Source organism: Anarhichas minor, unplaced genomic scaffold (assembly GCF_050575085.1).
Source record: "Anarhichas minor isolate MPS153535 unplaced genomic scaffold, ASM5057508v1 ptg000007l, whole genome shotgun sequence".
In the NCBI taxonomy this organism is placed as follows: domain Eukaryota; kingdom Metazoa; phylum Chordata; class Actinopteri; order Perciformes; family Anarhichadidae; genus Anarhichas; species Anarhichas minor.
Window position 1 is genome coordinate 10,612,608 of NW_027466453.1, and position 13,178 is coordinate 10,625,785.

A 13,178-nucleotide genomic window follows, 5' to 3' on the forward strand; every position below is an offset into this window, starting at 1 on the left:
TCAAAAAACTATGTTGCTCCGCAGACTGAATAACCTCAACTGAGGGCTGTTGGCTGTGACGTAGTCAGTGACGCAACTAAAGGAGCATTTCCACATGTTTGTTACACAAATCACTTATGACATCTTATCAAGTCTCATATGGCTCTTACAGCCTTGAATGGTTGAAATGAACCGCGTTCGTCTGCGCAGGAGAGTCCACATGTGTGCTTCTCCCAGTTTACAGCCAACAGTGGTTAAAAACAGGAAGTCGATGCGGCCGACCATTTTCTTTGTTGAGAAAACAGAAAAAAACTGTTGCGGCTTCTGAGGTTTTTTCTTTTTTGTTCCTCCTCCTGAATTTATCAAGAGTTTTCGAGTGAGTCACACACATAAATACAAACCACTGCAGAGGCTAGAACGACTCTGGCAGAATGAACACCGTGAACGTCCTCTGCTGTCATGGCAGAATACGAATGTACGGTAACACCAGGAGGCAGGTGGCCATTTTATGATGGAGCTAGAGTAGTTTTGATCTCGTTTCCTGATCCGGACGTGTGAAATATCTGAAATCATCCGGTTAGTATTGTCAGCTAAAGTATCTCTGCTCAGATCTGATGTGTTCACTCCTCCCAAACATTGTCATTGTGTTTCCCTTTCATTATTAAAGCTGCAGCAGGCAGTGAGAGATAACCTGTGGAAGAACGTTAACCTCAATAAGCAGATATCACGTGAGGCCATGTCACCACACAATCTGCCTGAACTACGATGCCTCGAGGTTTGTCTCGCTGCTGTTTAGGAGTTTGGATGAAAAGTCAGGGGATCGTTAAATAGTTGTTTAAATCATTTCATTCACAAATGTCAACCTCATGGTGGTGCTAGAGGAACAGTCAGGGAATCATCACAGTAGGATTCATCTTCTGGGGACCATGAAGATCAAGATGTCATGTTAATTATGTCATGATTATGACTAACCCCTTTTACCCGACTCAATAAAAACACTGAATATGTTATTTGCTTGGGATTGGACACTCTTATCACTCGGTGACTGTTGGATAAAACCCCTTGTAGTTCAGCTTTAGATGTACTTCACCTCTTGCCCTACAGGTGAAGTTGTCTTTTCCTGCCTCTCATCATCCACCGTGTTGTTTTACTACGACAGATGTTCCCCGTGTTTCACCCGAAAGCTCCCAAAACTGTTGTGATACCTGTGATAGTAAAACACAGGAGGAATCTCAACCGTGGGGGTACAGGAAAGGGACGGCGGCATTTTTCGAGGATGGACTTACTGGCGGCATAATGGCAACGGAGTGATTTGTAGGCAATCATGGTCCATTTGTCTCCGTCAGTCTCCATCTCGGGGCTTTCTCTCTCTGCATTATACCTCTTTGAATATCATTACTCCTTCAATCCGTCCGCTCCCCCTGCTGTCTTATCATCTATCTTCCTCCGTTGTCAACATGTCATTCATTCCTGCACTCCATTCTCCAGCCGCTCATCTTCTCTCAACCCGCTCTCTCTCTTTCTGTCTCCCCCGCATGTCTTCCCCGTCTCCCATCCCATTCTCTCTGCAGGTCTCCCCTCCTCTCAAATCAAGCCGTGAGTGCTCAGCTCAGCCCCCCCCCCCCTCATTAAAGGAGTTCTGCAGCCGGGGAGGAGCAGGAGACATGGATCTCTCCCTCTCCTCCTCTCTCTCTCCGTCATGGAGGCTGTTTGGGAGACAATTCTGAGCCCACATCCATCTCCATTAGCGGGGCAGAGCAGCGACCCCCCACCCATCGCTCTGTATCACGTTTCACTGACTGCTATTTTTCCAGGTGGAAAAAAGAAAACCAGTCTGAGGAGACGGGCAGAGGCTGGGAGCATGGATGGAGAAGGGATGATTTAGACCCGATGTAAAGGAATCGTCCACTTCCCCTTCATGCTCTGATACGATGACGTCCCCCCGGGGGATGATGTCTGGGACACGGTACAGAGTCCACCAGTGCAGCTCAGCGGGAGGACTGAACTTTTCTACCCTTTCCACCCCATGAAGAAAGTATGCATCAATCGCTTCACAAGAGTTTAAAGTCCAAAACAAAGAGTACAGAACAGAAACAGCTGTGTCAGGTTGGGGTCGTGTGACGCAAGTTATTGGGAAGTTTAGGCTCAATCACTGAGGATGAAACTTAATTTAGGTCAAAGCTGTGATAAACAACAGAGTGAGGCTTTGGTGAAGCCCTGGGAGTGTGGGCATGGAGAGTATTCAAGGGATTATTCTACTTAAGAGTGAGATTACCCTCCTCTCTAGGCCAGTTGTGTCAATTTCACATTTATACCAACAACATTTTCCAACCAGAGCTTTTTCTTGAAGTGTTTTGGGGGTCGTCCAAATCAAGTCTCATTTAAATCAACACAAGTTCAAGTCAAATCTCAAGCAGCTCAAAAAAAAGTTTTCCATTGGTGAGATGTGTTAGATACTTGTTTAAACTTTCCAAATCGACAATCAAAAGCTTTTTTAACAACTAGGAACTACGTTATATTTACATAATGTGTGTTTTGTAACAGCGGCTTCATTGCAGTAAATCCTGGAAACATGCTGAACACAAAAGGAAAACAGCAGTTAAGCTATTTGTTAAATTCTGTTCATTTAATTTAGCCAAACTTTGGGACAAAGTACTAATGATGCAGGATTTGTAGCTACACAAAGACCACCTGTTTCTGTCTTATTCATGTTTCTACCGTTTCACGAGTTCAGCAGATCAAAATAGACTTGAATCCTGAATGTTTTCGCTTTAAAGTTTCAAATGAAGTCTTTGGGGACTGAGAAAGCCTCTGGATCTTCCAGGATGGGAGATGTAGGGAGAAACACTTCTGTGCTACCTTTGGATGGAGAATAGATGGAAAGAAGGATGAATTTAAATAGATGTAAATCATGTCAAATCATCATGAATCAGCCTCACAGCAGCTAAATCCATGTCACGTCCTTGTTTCAGTCTGAGGTCTTCAGCTCTGACTCCAAACTAGTATCGATCAAGGGGAAACACCAGACAGTAATGTGGGAGCTTCTGGCCTCGTTGGGAACCCATTACAACGTCACATTAATGCTGTGGGAACAATCTCGCTGGAACGCTTCAGGAATAGTCTGAATGAGTCCAGGCTTCAAGCGTGGAGGTGATGGAGAAGTGTGTGTCAGAAGTAAATGAGGTACATTTGGCTTTGCTGGCACCTGGACTGGACCAGCACCAACCAACCACACACACACACACACACACACACACACAGACACACACACACACACACACAGGACCCTCTTCCATCTTCCCAAAATCCACGTCTGCCACTGAGCCCCGTCAGGAAATGCCGGGTCAGGGAAAACCTCAAGGGCAAAGTTCAGGAAACAATTAAGGGAAATAACTGCACACCAGAGGAGTGAATTCCAGCTCCAGTTTGAATATGTTCCTGTTTCTCAGAAGGTCTCACTCGTTAAATCATTAACCTCCACGACTGGAGACCACAAAAGAGGAAAAGCAACACAGTTGTATGTTAAAAATGCAGACGCCATCTGCTTCGCAAGTGGCTATACGAGAGCTATTACAGAGAGGGATGAGAGGAGAGCCCCCTGTAAATCAATGGAGGCTTACAGAGTTTGTGGTTTGACCCTGAAGTCGATCTCACCTTCAGACATTTAGCTCCCAACGACGGCCAACGAGGCAGAATGCTCTCACAGCGTTTTTATCACTGCGATACGTCAGAAGCACTTAAATTAGATATATGTCACACAGGAATGTAAACATACGGGCTCTTACAGCATGTCCGCTATCTGTGTGCAGGATTACAACTGGAAAGCACAGCATGAGCGGACAACACGAAACATAATATAGAACTTTGCTTTGTAATGATTTTTAGGGTGTTTAGAGGAGTGTTTTCCAGTCGTTAAGGTCACAAGCCACAACAGTGGTGGGAACCATTGTTTTATTGGCTAGAATGTGCATGTGTTTATTACCATTAACATGCTAATAGCGCCTCTTTTATTCATTCAAATTCATTCTGCCGTTGAGACAATCTTTAACATTATATTTGGACGGCTGACTTTAATCGTCTCTAGCTATATGAAACTGACGTTCTTTTTCCCCCCCGAGGAAGGAAATGTATGGCTGAGTGGAGAAGCCTGAGCTCTGTGGCTTGAATGACAACAACACAAAGGCCTTTAAGAAGGTTATTGAGATGCATGTTGAGTAAAGAGAGATGTGTGATGGCGTTTACTGGAACACGAGATAATGGGGAAAAAACAGGAACGAGAAAGAAAAACAGGCCGATGAATACAGATTTTATGTTTAAGAGGCGATTATGTTTTAATATATGGGCTCACGTGTTCGCGCTCCACACACACATTCATGCACACACACACACACACACACACACAGAGACGGTATATCTTGTGCCTGTGTTGAGGATTTCCAGGACATTAGCAGCCAGCCATGTACGCTGGTTGAGTGAACATCACTGGCCCAAGCAAGGTTACGGCCTTTGATCACTACCACTGAGACGAAAAGCATGATGGGACGGGAACACAACACAGACATGATACGCAAATGCACCTTCTGACTATACACGGTGCACGCAGTAATCAACTCCAATCAAGTAACGGAAATGCCGATATGCACCCGTGGATTTACAAAAAGTGATGAAGCATTTGAGTTAAAGCCTTCATTACTCAATATTATTTGACGTTATTGAGCCGTTTGTGGAAGTAAAGGATGCTCGGAGGAAGATAGAGGATGAGGATCCGGTTATCTACGACTGCTATTCAATACCATCCAACCAGCTAATCGTATTACTCCCCTTTCTGCTCCCCGCTGTCAATACTCATCCTCGGGTTGCTCTGAGTCAACAGCTCACCTTTTTACCATCTCTTTGAGTCTCTGCTCTTAACACCTCTTTTCATTTTGTTTCGACTTCTCTCTCCTTGCCTCCTGTGCGTTCCTCTCTTGTCTCCTTCCACAACACGATGCTCCAGGTGCTTAAGAAGTCAAACAGCGGCGGCATTTATGATCCGAGGATGCTCATACAGACCAAAGGAAGCCTAAAACAACAATGTCCTGCCTTATTCACAGACGTTAAACTCCTTTGATCCCAGGACGTCGTGCCTGTGCGACACAATGTGTGCAAGGCAAGTGAAATGTAAATGTCTCCGGCTGCAGGGTATTATGCAGATGCTCTATTTATTCTATTTGAGCAAACAGTGGGAATATAATTGCATTCTCAAATTTGAATATATTTGAATCACAATTTGTGCATCACAACAACGGCTTTTATGACGCACGATGAGAAAAGCGCACGTTTATCTGCCGAGGAGCTCGATGCACTCAAAGAACAGGAAATATCAAGGGTTCAAAATCACACCAGCGCCATCAATATTCCATCACCGTCACCTTGAGTGAAGCAGGCTCATCCATTTGGATGATTATAGTGGTTAGCTGAAGAGGACGGAGAGAGAAAAGCCGGTATAAGAAAGCAAATAAGAACTACTTCTCTTGATTACAGTGGCTCATCTGAGGCGGCGCGTCGCTTCACAGCAGAGAGAGGAGCAGGTGAGGAATAGAGGAACTGTGTCATCACTTACTGGCAGAAAGGATGCTCTGAAAACCACTTCATGAATTTATCCTTATTGTCATCTTCAGAAGGAACAAAATGATTAAGGCAATAGCTCAGATGATTGGACAATAAAGTATGACAATCACATTTCAAGTAACCCTTCTGGTATATATACAGTATATAAAAATAAATAATGATAATAATAATACATGTTATTTGTATAGCGCTTTAAGGTACTCAAAGGTGCTTTACATGGTAAAAACAGAAACAATAAAAGCAGTTACGACAGAAACAAAAGAGATGACATAACAGTAAGCAACAACACAAACACACATAACGAGCATCACAGGTTAAAAGCAGATTTAAATAGATGAGTTTAAAAAAAGAGACGGGGTTATCAGACTGTATGTTTACCTACAGTGTATAAAGCTCTTTCACTAGACAGAAAACCCACAGCACCCACTAACATCTGTCTACTGGTTACAATCGAAACTCATCCACTGGACACCTGGATGGACTCGCACATTTTTGCCCTTTTTCCAGCGTGATGCTATGTGGCGCACGTTAAAGTGGATATTTGATAAATAAAATCATCAAAGATTTGGACAACTATTATAATTAACTCAGGTACAAAACATACAATTAATAAACTCTCCTCTAAGCCGCCAGACTCCAGTCAGACAACAGCAATTTGAACAACGCCGACCATCGTAATACGCTTCACTTAAACTCGACAGAAACAAAATAAAAACTCATCAGAACTCTCTTTGTTAGTGTTTCCTGTTCTCCAGCACGTTAGTGACGACGAACGTGACGACGAACGTGACCCATCAGTAAAAAATGACCTGTATACATTATCACCTGTGTAAATACAACCTGTCTTTGTAGCTCTTCCTCTGCACCTTTCAGCTTCTGGTTCCCAGCTACATCGGGGTCATCGACTCTGAGGGGGTCACATGTTTTTACAACATGGTGCGGCGGCCTACGCACACCATGACAGCAGGGGATCCGTTGGAGAAGCACGCTCCGACCACCAGCTGCATGTCTCTGTCTGGTTCTGTACGGGTATATGGAAGGATCGGTGTTTAGCGTCTGCGTGTGTCGGGTCGGGTGCTTCGCTGCACCTCTGTGGCTGTCTGGGACACGGAGGGAGAGCGGAACACGAGCCTCTGGGGTCTGCAGAGAATCCACCCGCTCTGTCAGGAAATATAGGGTTTCTGACAAGATACGGTCATCCTGCACATGTGGATCAGGGTCATGAGCAGCACTCTGATAAAGCTGCTCATGCAGGACCAGCACTTTAAATGTCAACTGATAATACCTGAGTAGCTATCCAGGAGGAGGAAATGAATAGCCTAGCAAAAATGAATTATTAGTCTACTTATTACAGTTACTATGGTGGCCAGACACTCGATTAATCTCTCTCTCACAGTATTTGCATATCTTATGACAACAAAATATTCTACAAGTTACAAAATATGTTGCTTTCTTCCAAAAACGTACATCTCAACATAACACGGAAATAAAAAAAAACAACTTCCAGACATGTGGTGCAGGGTGAGAGGTTAAAGAATAACCTCTGGAGATCTGGTGTGCAGTTGTGCTTTATCTATCATGTATTTTATTGTTCTGTCTGGAATCAACGCAAAACACATGATTGGAGATACATATTGAATATCATCAAAGTCAGATTTTTAACGAGCTCGCTCCAGCCCAAAAGGACCAATTTTACTGTATCAAGCTGGAAAATGAGCCGCGGTCTTAGTAATGACCACATACGTCACGGGACAGGAGGGGTCTTGTGCTTGTTACTGAGTGTGTGACACAAGTTCAGAGGCTACAGCCATGATGCATGCAGATGCTACAGCTCTGAGTCTGGAGCTGGTTACTGTGGGTGCTTTGAGCTGAACGCTAACGTCAGCGTGCGAACATGCTCACAATGATAATGCTAACTTGCTGATGCTTAGCAGGTGGAATGTTTACCATGTCCACCGTCTCAGTTGACCACATCAACATGTTGCCATGTGCTAATTAGCAGCAAACACAACGTGCTGAGGCTGACAGGGGTTGTTAGTTAGGTGTTTGTTCACAAACCAAACTATTGGACGGATTTAAATTCTGACCTAATTAAGGTACAAGATGAAAAGCGACTGAACCATTCCTGGAGAGAAGCACGGCTGAAAAAAAGTAATCATGATATGCAGAGCACAGCTCATCCAGAACTCATCCTGTACACTTGTTCATTATACAGTATTTTACAGTCTGTCTCCAAGTAACCTTAATAACCTTAAATCGTCCTTAATTCAGATTAAATCAGTAGCTACTTGGTGCTTCTTGTTAATTAGCATTTATCTCCTAATTTATTCCTTGTTTATTTCTTGGTATCCACTCAGGAATTTCGTGTAATTTATGTAAAACTGTGATGCTGGTGATTCTACTTTAAACTTTCTGATGTCTCGCTGCCTCCAACTTGGCGTCCCACATGAGCTGTTGGCTGCAGCTCTCCTGCTCCTTCACTGTATTGGAAGTATGTGGCTGGAAAAAAAACAAGGCTTTGAACATCCAAGAACAACACATGAGAGGAATAAAGAATGCATGATGAAAAGTCCTGAATTTTGACTCGCTGCTTTGATTTTGTGCAGAGCATTGTTTCCAATAAATTTCTCTTGAACTCAGAGAGTGAACGCTCAGTCAGTGCAGCACATTACCCGGGGGGGACAGTTTGTTTCTCAAACAAAGAAACATACCCTCCTTATTAAAATAACAAAGAAAAATGAGGGTTAATCCTGTTCAGAGGATCCAAACAATGGAAGTCATAATCACTCACCTACTAATCAGCAGGGGAGTCAATTCATGCCTCACTAATTCACTTAGCACAGCTCAGGGTAAGATTATCTGCTCAAAAGAAAGGTCATTCATGTGCCTTTAAACATGCAACACGGACTGAAAACGTGCTGGCAGACTAAATACATCAGCAGGAAATGTTGATGATTGTAGGACGGCCACAGGAAGGAGAAACCGCCAATTTGCCAAATATTCAAACCCATTGATTCCAGCTTGAGCCAGTCTGGGAGTAAAAAAATGAACCAGGAATGTTGCTGTGAAAAGGTTTGATTGGCATTCACTGTATCTGTTCTACATAGATAAATGTGATATACGGGGAACCTTCTGTAAGAAAAGCTCCCTGGTTCCTGTAATGCTGTTATAACAAGGCCAGTTTAAATGAGTCTGATGGGATCATCTGCTTAAATATCCATTTTTATTCTTCTCTTTGAACCTCTGATATCCGAGCTTAACATTCTTGACGTGGGCAATCTTTCAGAGTTAAAGTTAACCAAGGAGAAAAAAAAAAAACCCAAGCCATGAATATGACAGCGTAAAGACCGCCTGCCAGGAGAAAAGTGTACGTTCCCCCTGCAGCACTGGCTCCACTCCAGCCTTCAGCGTGTACCTTTTGTGGTTTTTAGATTTGCAAATGATTTGTGAAGGGTGAATGCATCTCCTCCTTTGTTTTGAGTGGGAACTATAACTCATGCTTTTAGATGTGTAACCAGCCACAGGTGCTGTCCTATCCCCTTCTTGGCAGAGTGTTAAAAACATATGGCGTCCACCCTCTGGACTCGATACGCCTCCCCCCCCCGTGCAGCTCCCTAAATGCATGCTGGGCCATAACTTCATACAGTGGCCATCCAACTCTTATATCTGACCCCAATCTGTCACCACAACACAGCACCAAGATAAGAAATCACTGCGCTGTTGTAACATCACACCAGGGTCACACTGGAGTCTTATCTCTGTCTAAGCATGTACAACATCTGCATTTTATATCCACCAAGTGCTGCATTAAAGAGAAGAAATGCATTCCTCCAGTTTCAGTACGTCACCGGTTGCCTTTAGATCGCGAGCCACGAGTTCAACAGTGCGGTGGTACCCATGGACATTGGCTGTTTCACTCCTGCAGTCAGGATGCACGGCCAAAAAGATCTTCCTCTATCCTTCTCTCACGTTCGAGTTCGGCCAGACCAGAGATGGCCGGGCCGAATAAAACAGGCAATAAATCTGTACGTTCCAGGCAGTTTTTGGAAAGTGGCACAGTTTCTGTCGTTTTTGGCCCCGTACCCCAGAACATATTGGAACATAAGTGAAACAGTGACTATGATTTAATACAAGACTTTCAACTCTAATTTGAGGCTGTTTGCACCTAAGTTGGTAGACAGTGTATGAGTTGTAGTCCAAACATAGAGAGAGTATGTATATAAGGGCCTACAATTTCTACACTGTTCATTCAACATGGATGTGAATACTTTCAAAGGCCCGTACAGCTGAAAGTAATTACTTTAAACTCAGTCTTTATTTCCTTTCAAAACAAATGTGCTGCAGTGCAAAACCCAAACAATGTTCTTAAGAATCTTTACCACAATCAGAATAACTGTATTTATTGTCCGTCGCAAAGAGTTAGAGATTAGTCTTCAATTTAGCAAATGCCATAAAATGACAAGTGTTTGCAGGTCTCCTATCCTATGTTTTCCTAAATTGAACTGCTTAAAAGCAGATCATGACCTTTCCCTCAACCTAACCAAGTCGTTGTTGTGCCTAAACAAACACTGACTGAACGCTGTTCTACGTGAAACGAGAAGTCAACGTGGATTTATTTGTCACACAACTACGGCACTTTCGTCGTTATTCTAACCTAAACGACGGTCTATTATTAAAGCTAATCAAGTAGTTGTGTCGCCTAAACCGAACTAAGTAGTTTCCTGTGAAGACGGAAGTTTATTTTGAAAAGACTGTATACAACAAGCAGAAATTGACACATGCTTTTCGCAGCAAAACGCACAAAAAAAATGAGGAGTCACTTTTGTAAGATATCAAACAAACCTTTGTATGAGGACGCGTTGAAATATTTGCCTGGTCACAAATCTGACAGAATACTAAGGTAAGACGTTAAGCAGACCTAAAAAATAAAGAGAATAAACTGCAATAGTTGTTATTGTTTCTGGCACCTGCTGATTATACAAAGCGACAACAGGCATGCGCCCATGCAAGAGGTTCAATTCATGATGTCATGCCTAAAACTCTGTATACGTGTGGACAAAAGGCCAAAACGTAAAGAAAACATCACTTTTCAAAAAGATCTGTATACGTGTGGACAGGGCCTTAAAGACCTAGTTTTAGACCAGACTTGAGGCTAAGACTTGACTGGTTTGATGTTGTTGCATACATTTTGTTTTAAACATTAAACTGATTTCTTCGATATTTTCAGCAGCCAAAACATGTAACTACTGCTTGTGAAATGTGCTTTAAATGTAAAAAGTTGGCAGCCCTTTTCTCTGAAGACATTCTGACCAGTACAGTCTACAGTAGCAAAAGCACAGTTGTATATAAAAAACAAAGCCAATGATGGCTGAACTCCATTGAGCCGCTTTGATTTCAGGTTCCTGTATTGTGCACGCTTGCTCACCGTCACCTGACTAGAACAGAGCCGTCGTTATCAGTCACACCTGTGCTTTCCCCAACTATGACGAGTCAAAATGTCCGCTGGGAGAAAGGCCTGGGAAGATGTTTCCACGCAACGAATAAAACCGCCTTCCAGTGAATTTCGCGTGTTGCTCACCGCGACGACTTCCGCCGAACGGCGAGTCATCTCCATCGAGATTGTGTGTTATTAGCGACCTTGCACACTGACGTGACATTTCCTTTCGCTGACCAATCATACGGCTGGAAATGTGATACGTACAGAGAAAAATACATGTATCCTACCACGGGCCCCTGTCAGCACATATCCATATATCCATAACACTACTAATAGAGCTCGCATTCAGAGGACATTTTTCTATTCCTGGCTGTTGGGAGGATACATTCCAGCCTGGAGTTGTTGTACATCTCTGTTACACTGTCGTCGGGATCAAACAATATCAACAACATGGTTGGAGACCGTGATTGTTAATTATTAGCCTTTATTTGACAGATGAGTCGGAGCTCATCATTGACTACCTGCTCACCTGCAGTGATACAGCGGCTTTACTCAAACTGTGGTGATTATGCACGATAAATACTGGATCGTGAATACAATATCAAAGAAGTATTGATGGAGGAGCGTGCTGCCAGAGTCATCAGAATGGGGGTTAGTCGGAGGTGCTGCAGGGGTGATCTCAAAGGAGGATGTAGGAAGTGGGAAAAATTGACGTGTCCCAAGATCAATACTGGAGAGCATTTGGATCTACACCAGTGTAACCAAATCACCCTGTGGCTGCTGCTGCTGCTGCTGCTGCTGCTGCTGCTGCTGCTGCTGCTGCTTCAGCCTCTCTGTCCCCTGAGCTGATGATCGGCGAGGAGAAGGTGGAAGTAGCAGAGTCAGGAGGATCGTACAAGATGGAGATCGGGAAAGGTTGGACGCAGATTAAGTCTTTTTTGGTGACTACCGCTGCTTTATCGTCACATTGTCTTGGATCGATATCCATCGACACTTGTCTTCTCTTCGGTGTAAAGGCTAAGTACCTCGATGAGCATCAAACACAGTTAATGCTTAGACGTGCATTAGTGGTTTTGGAGTGGCCTCACCGAATTTAGCATCATCTTGACAAAAATAAATAAATAAATGAATAAATAAAGAATATCTGTGATGCAGGCAGGCAGCGCTTAATGGATTCAAACCTCAACACGTTCAGCAGATTTCCCAAAAAAAAAGTGCGTCAGACTATTATATCCATCTCTTCAACAGAAGTGCTCAATACTGCAGCCGGTCATGGAAAACAGAATAATAGTACTAAATCATCATAATAAAATGTAAAACAATAAATGTCATGTTTGAAATAAAATATATTTCTATAAACCCTCATTTACTGTTAAGTCCCAGGACATTGGCATGTTTAATAGAGGCCACTGTAAATACATTCGGTGCTAAGTTGTGTCGCGGTTTGATTCGGTAACGTGGAACCTGAGATCCGTTACAAATGAAGCCTTTTCACAGCGCAAGTCCCTCAGTGAAGTGACTTCTACCTCATCCTTCCTCGTGAAGCTGCTGCTGACCTGAGCTCAGCTGAGTCGCCCTCTTGTGGTACATGATGACAATGCACCTTGTACACTGACTGATGAGTATATGTTCGGACTTTGATGTTGCTCGGTAATTAATTAAGACGCGCACGTGTTTGTTTTGCACAGATTATAAAGTCATTAAGTCAGAAAGGGGGAGATTTTGTAAAACGTCTTCATCTGATTTGAGGAGAACAAAAGTGAATCAAAGGAAAACTAGAAACACCTGTTATCCCTGCAGACCTCGAGGTTTCCTGGGCTCCGTGGCGGTCTTGTTTTGGAGTGCATCACATGGAAAGATGTTTCTAATTTTTTTTATAATTAGTTTGCCTCTCTTATTAACATAATTGGGGAAGAACAAATTATTAGAAACACACGTCGTGGTAATGCAATCCACTCCAGCCTTCAGCACAGTTAGATCAGGTGGTAGATACACGATGTGGCCAGAAGTATGTGGACGGTCTGATACTGTATTACACACATGGGGAACGGTTAAGTAATCGGATGCAGGGATGTGCTCCTTTTCAGCCACGAGAGCATTAGTGGAGTCAACCACGGGGTTTGGTGATGAGACCCAGATCAGCTTATCCCAA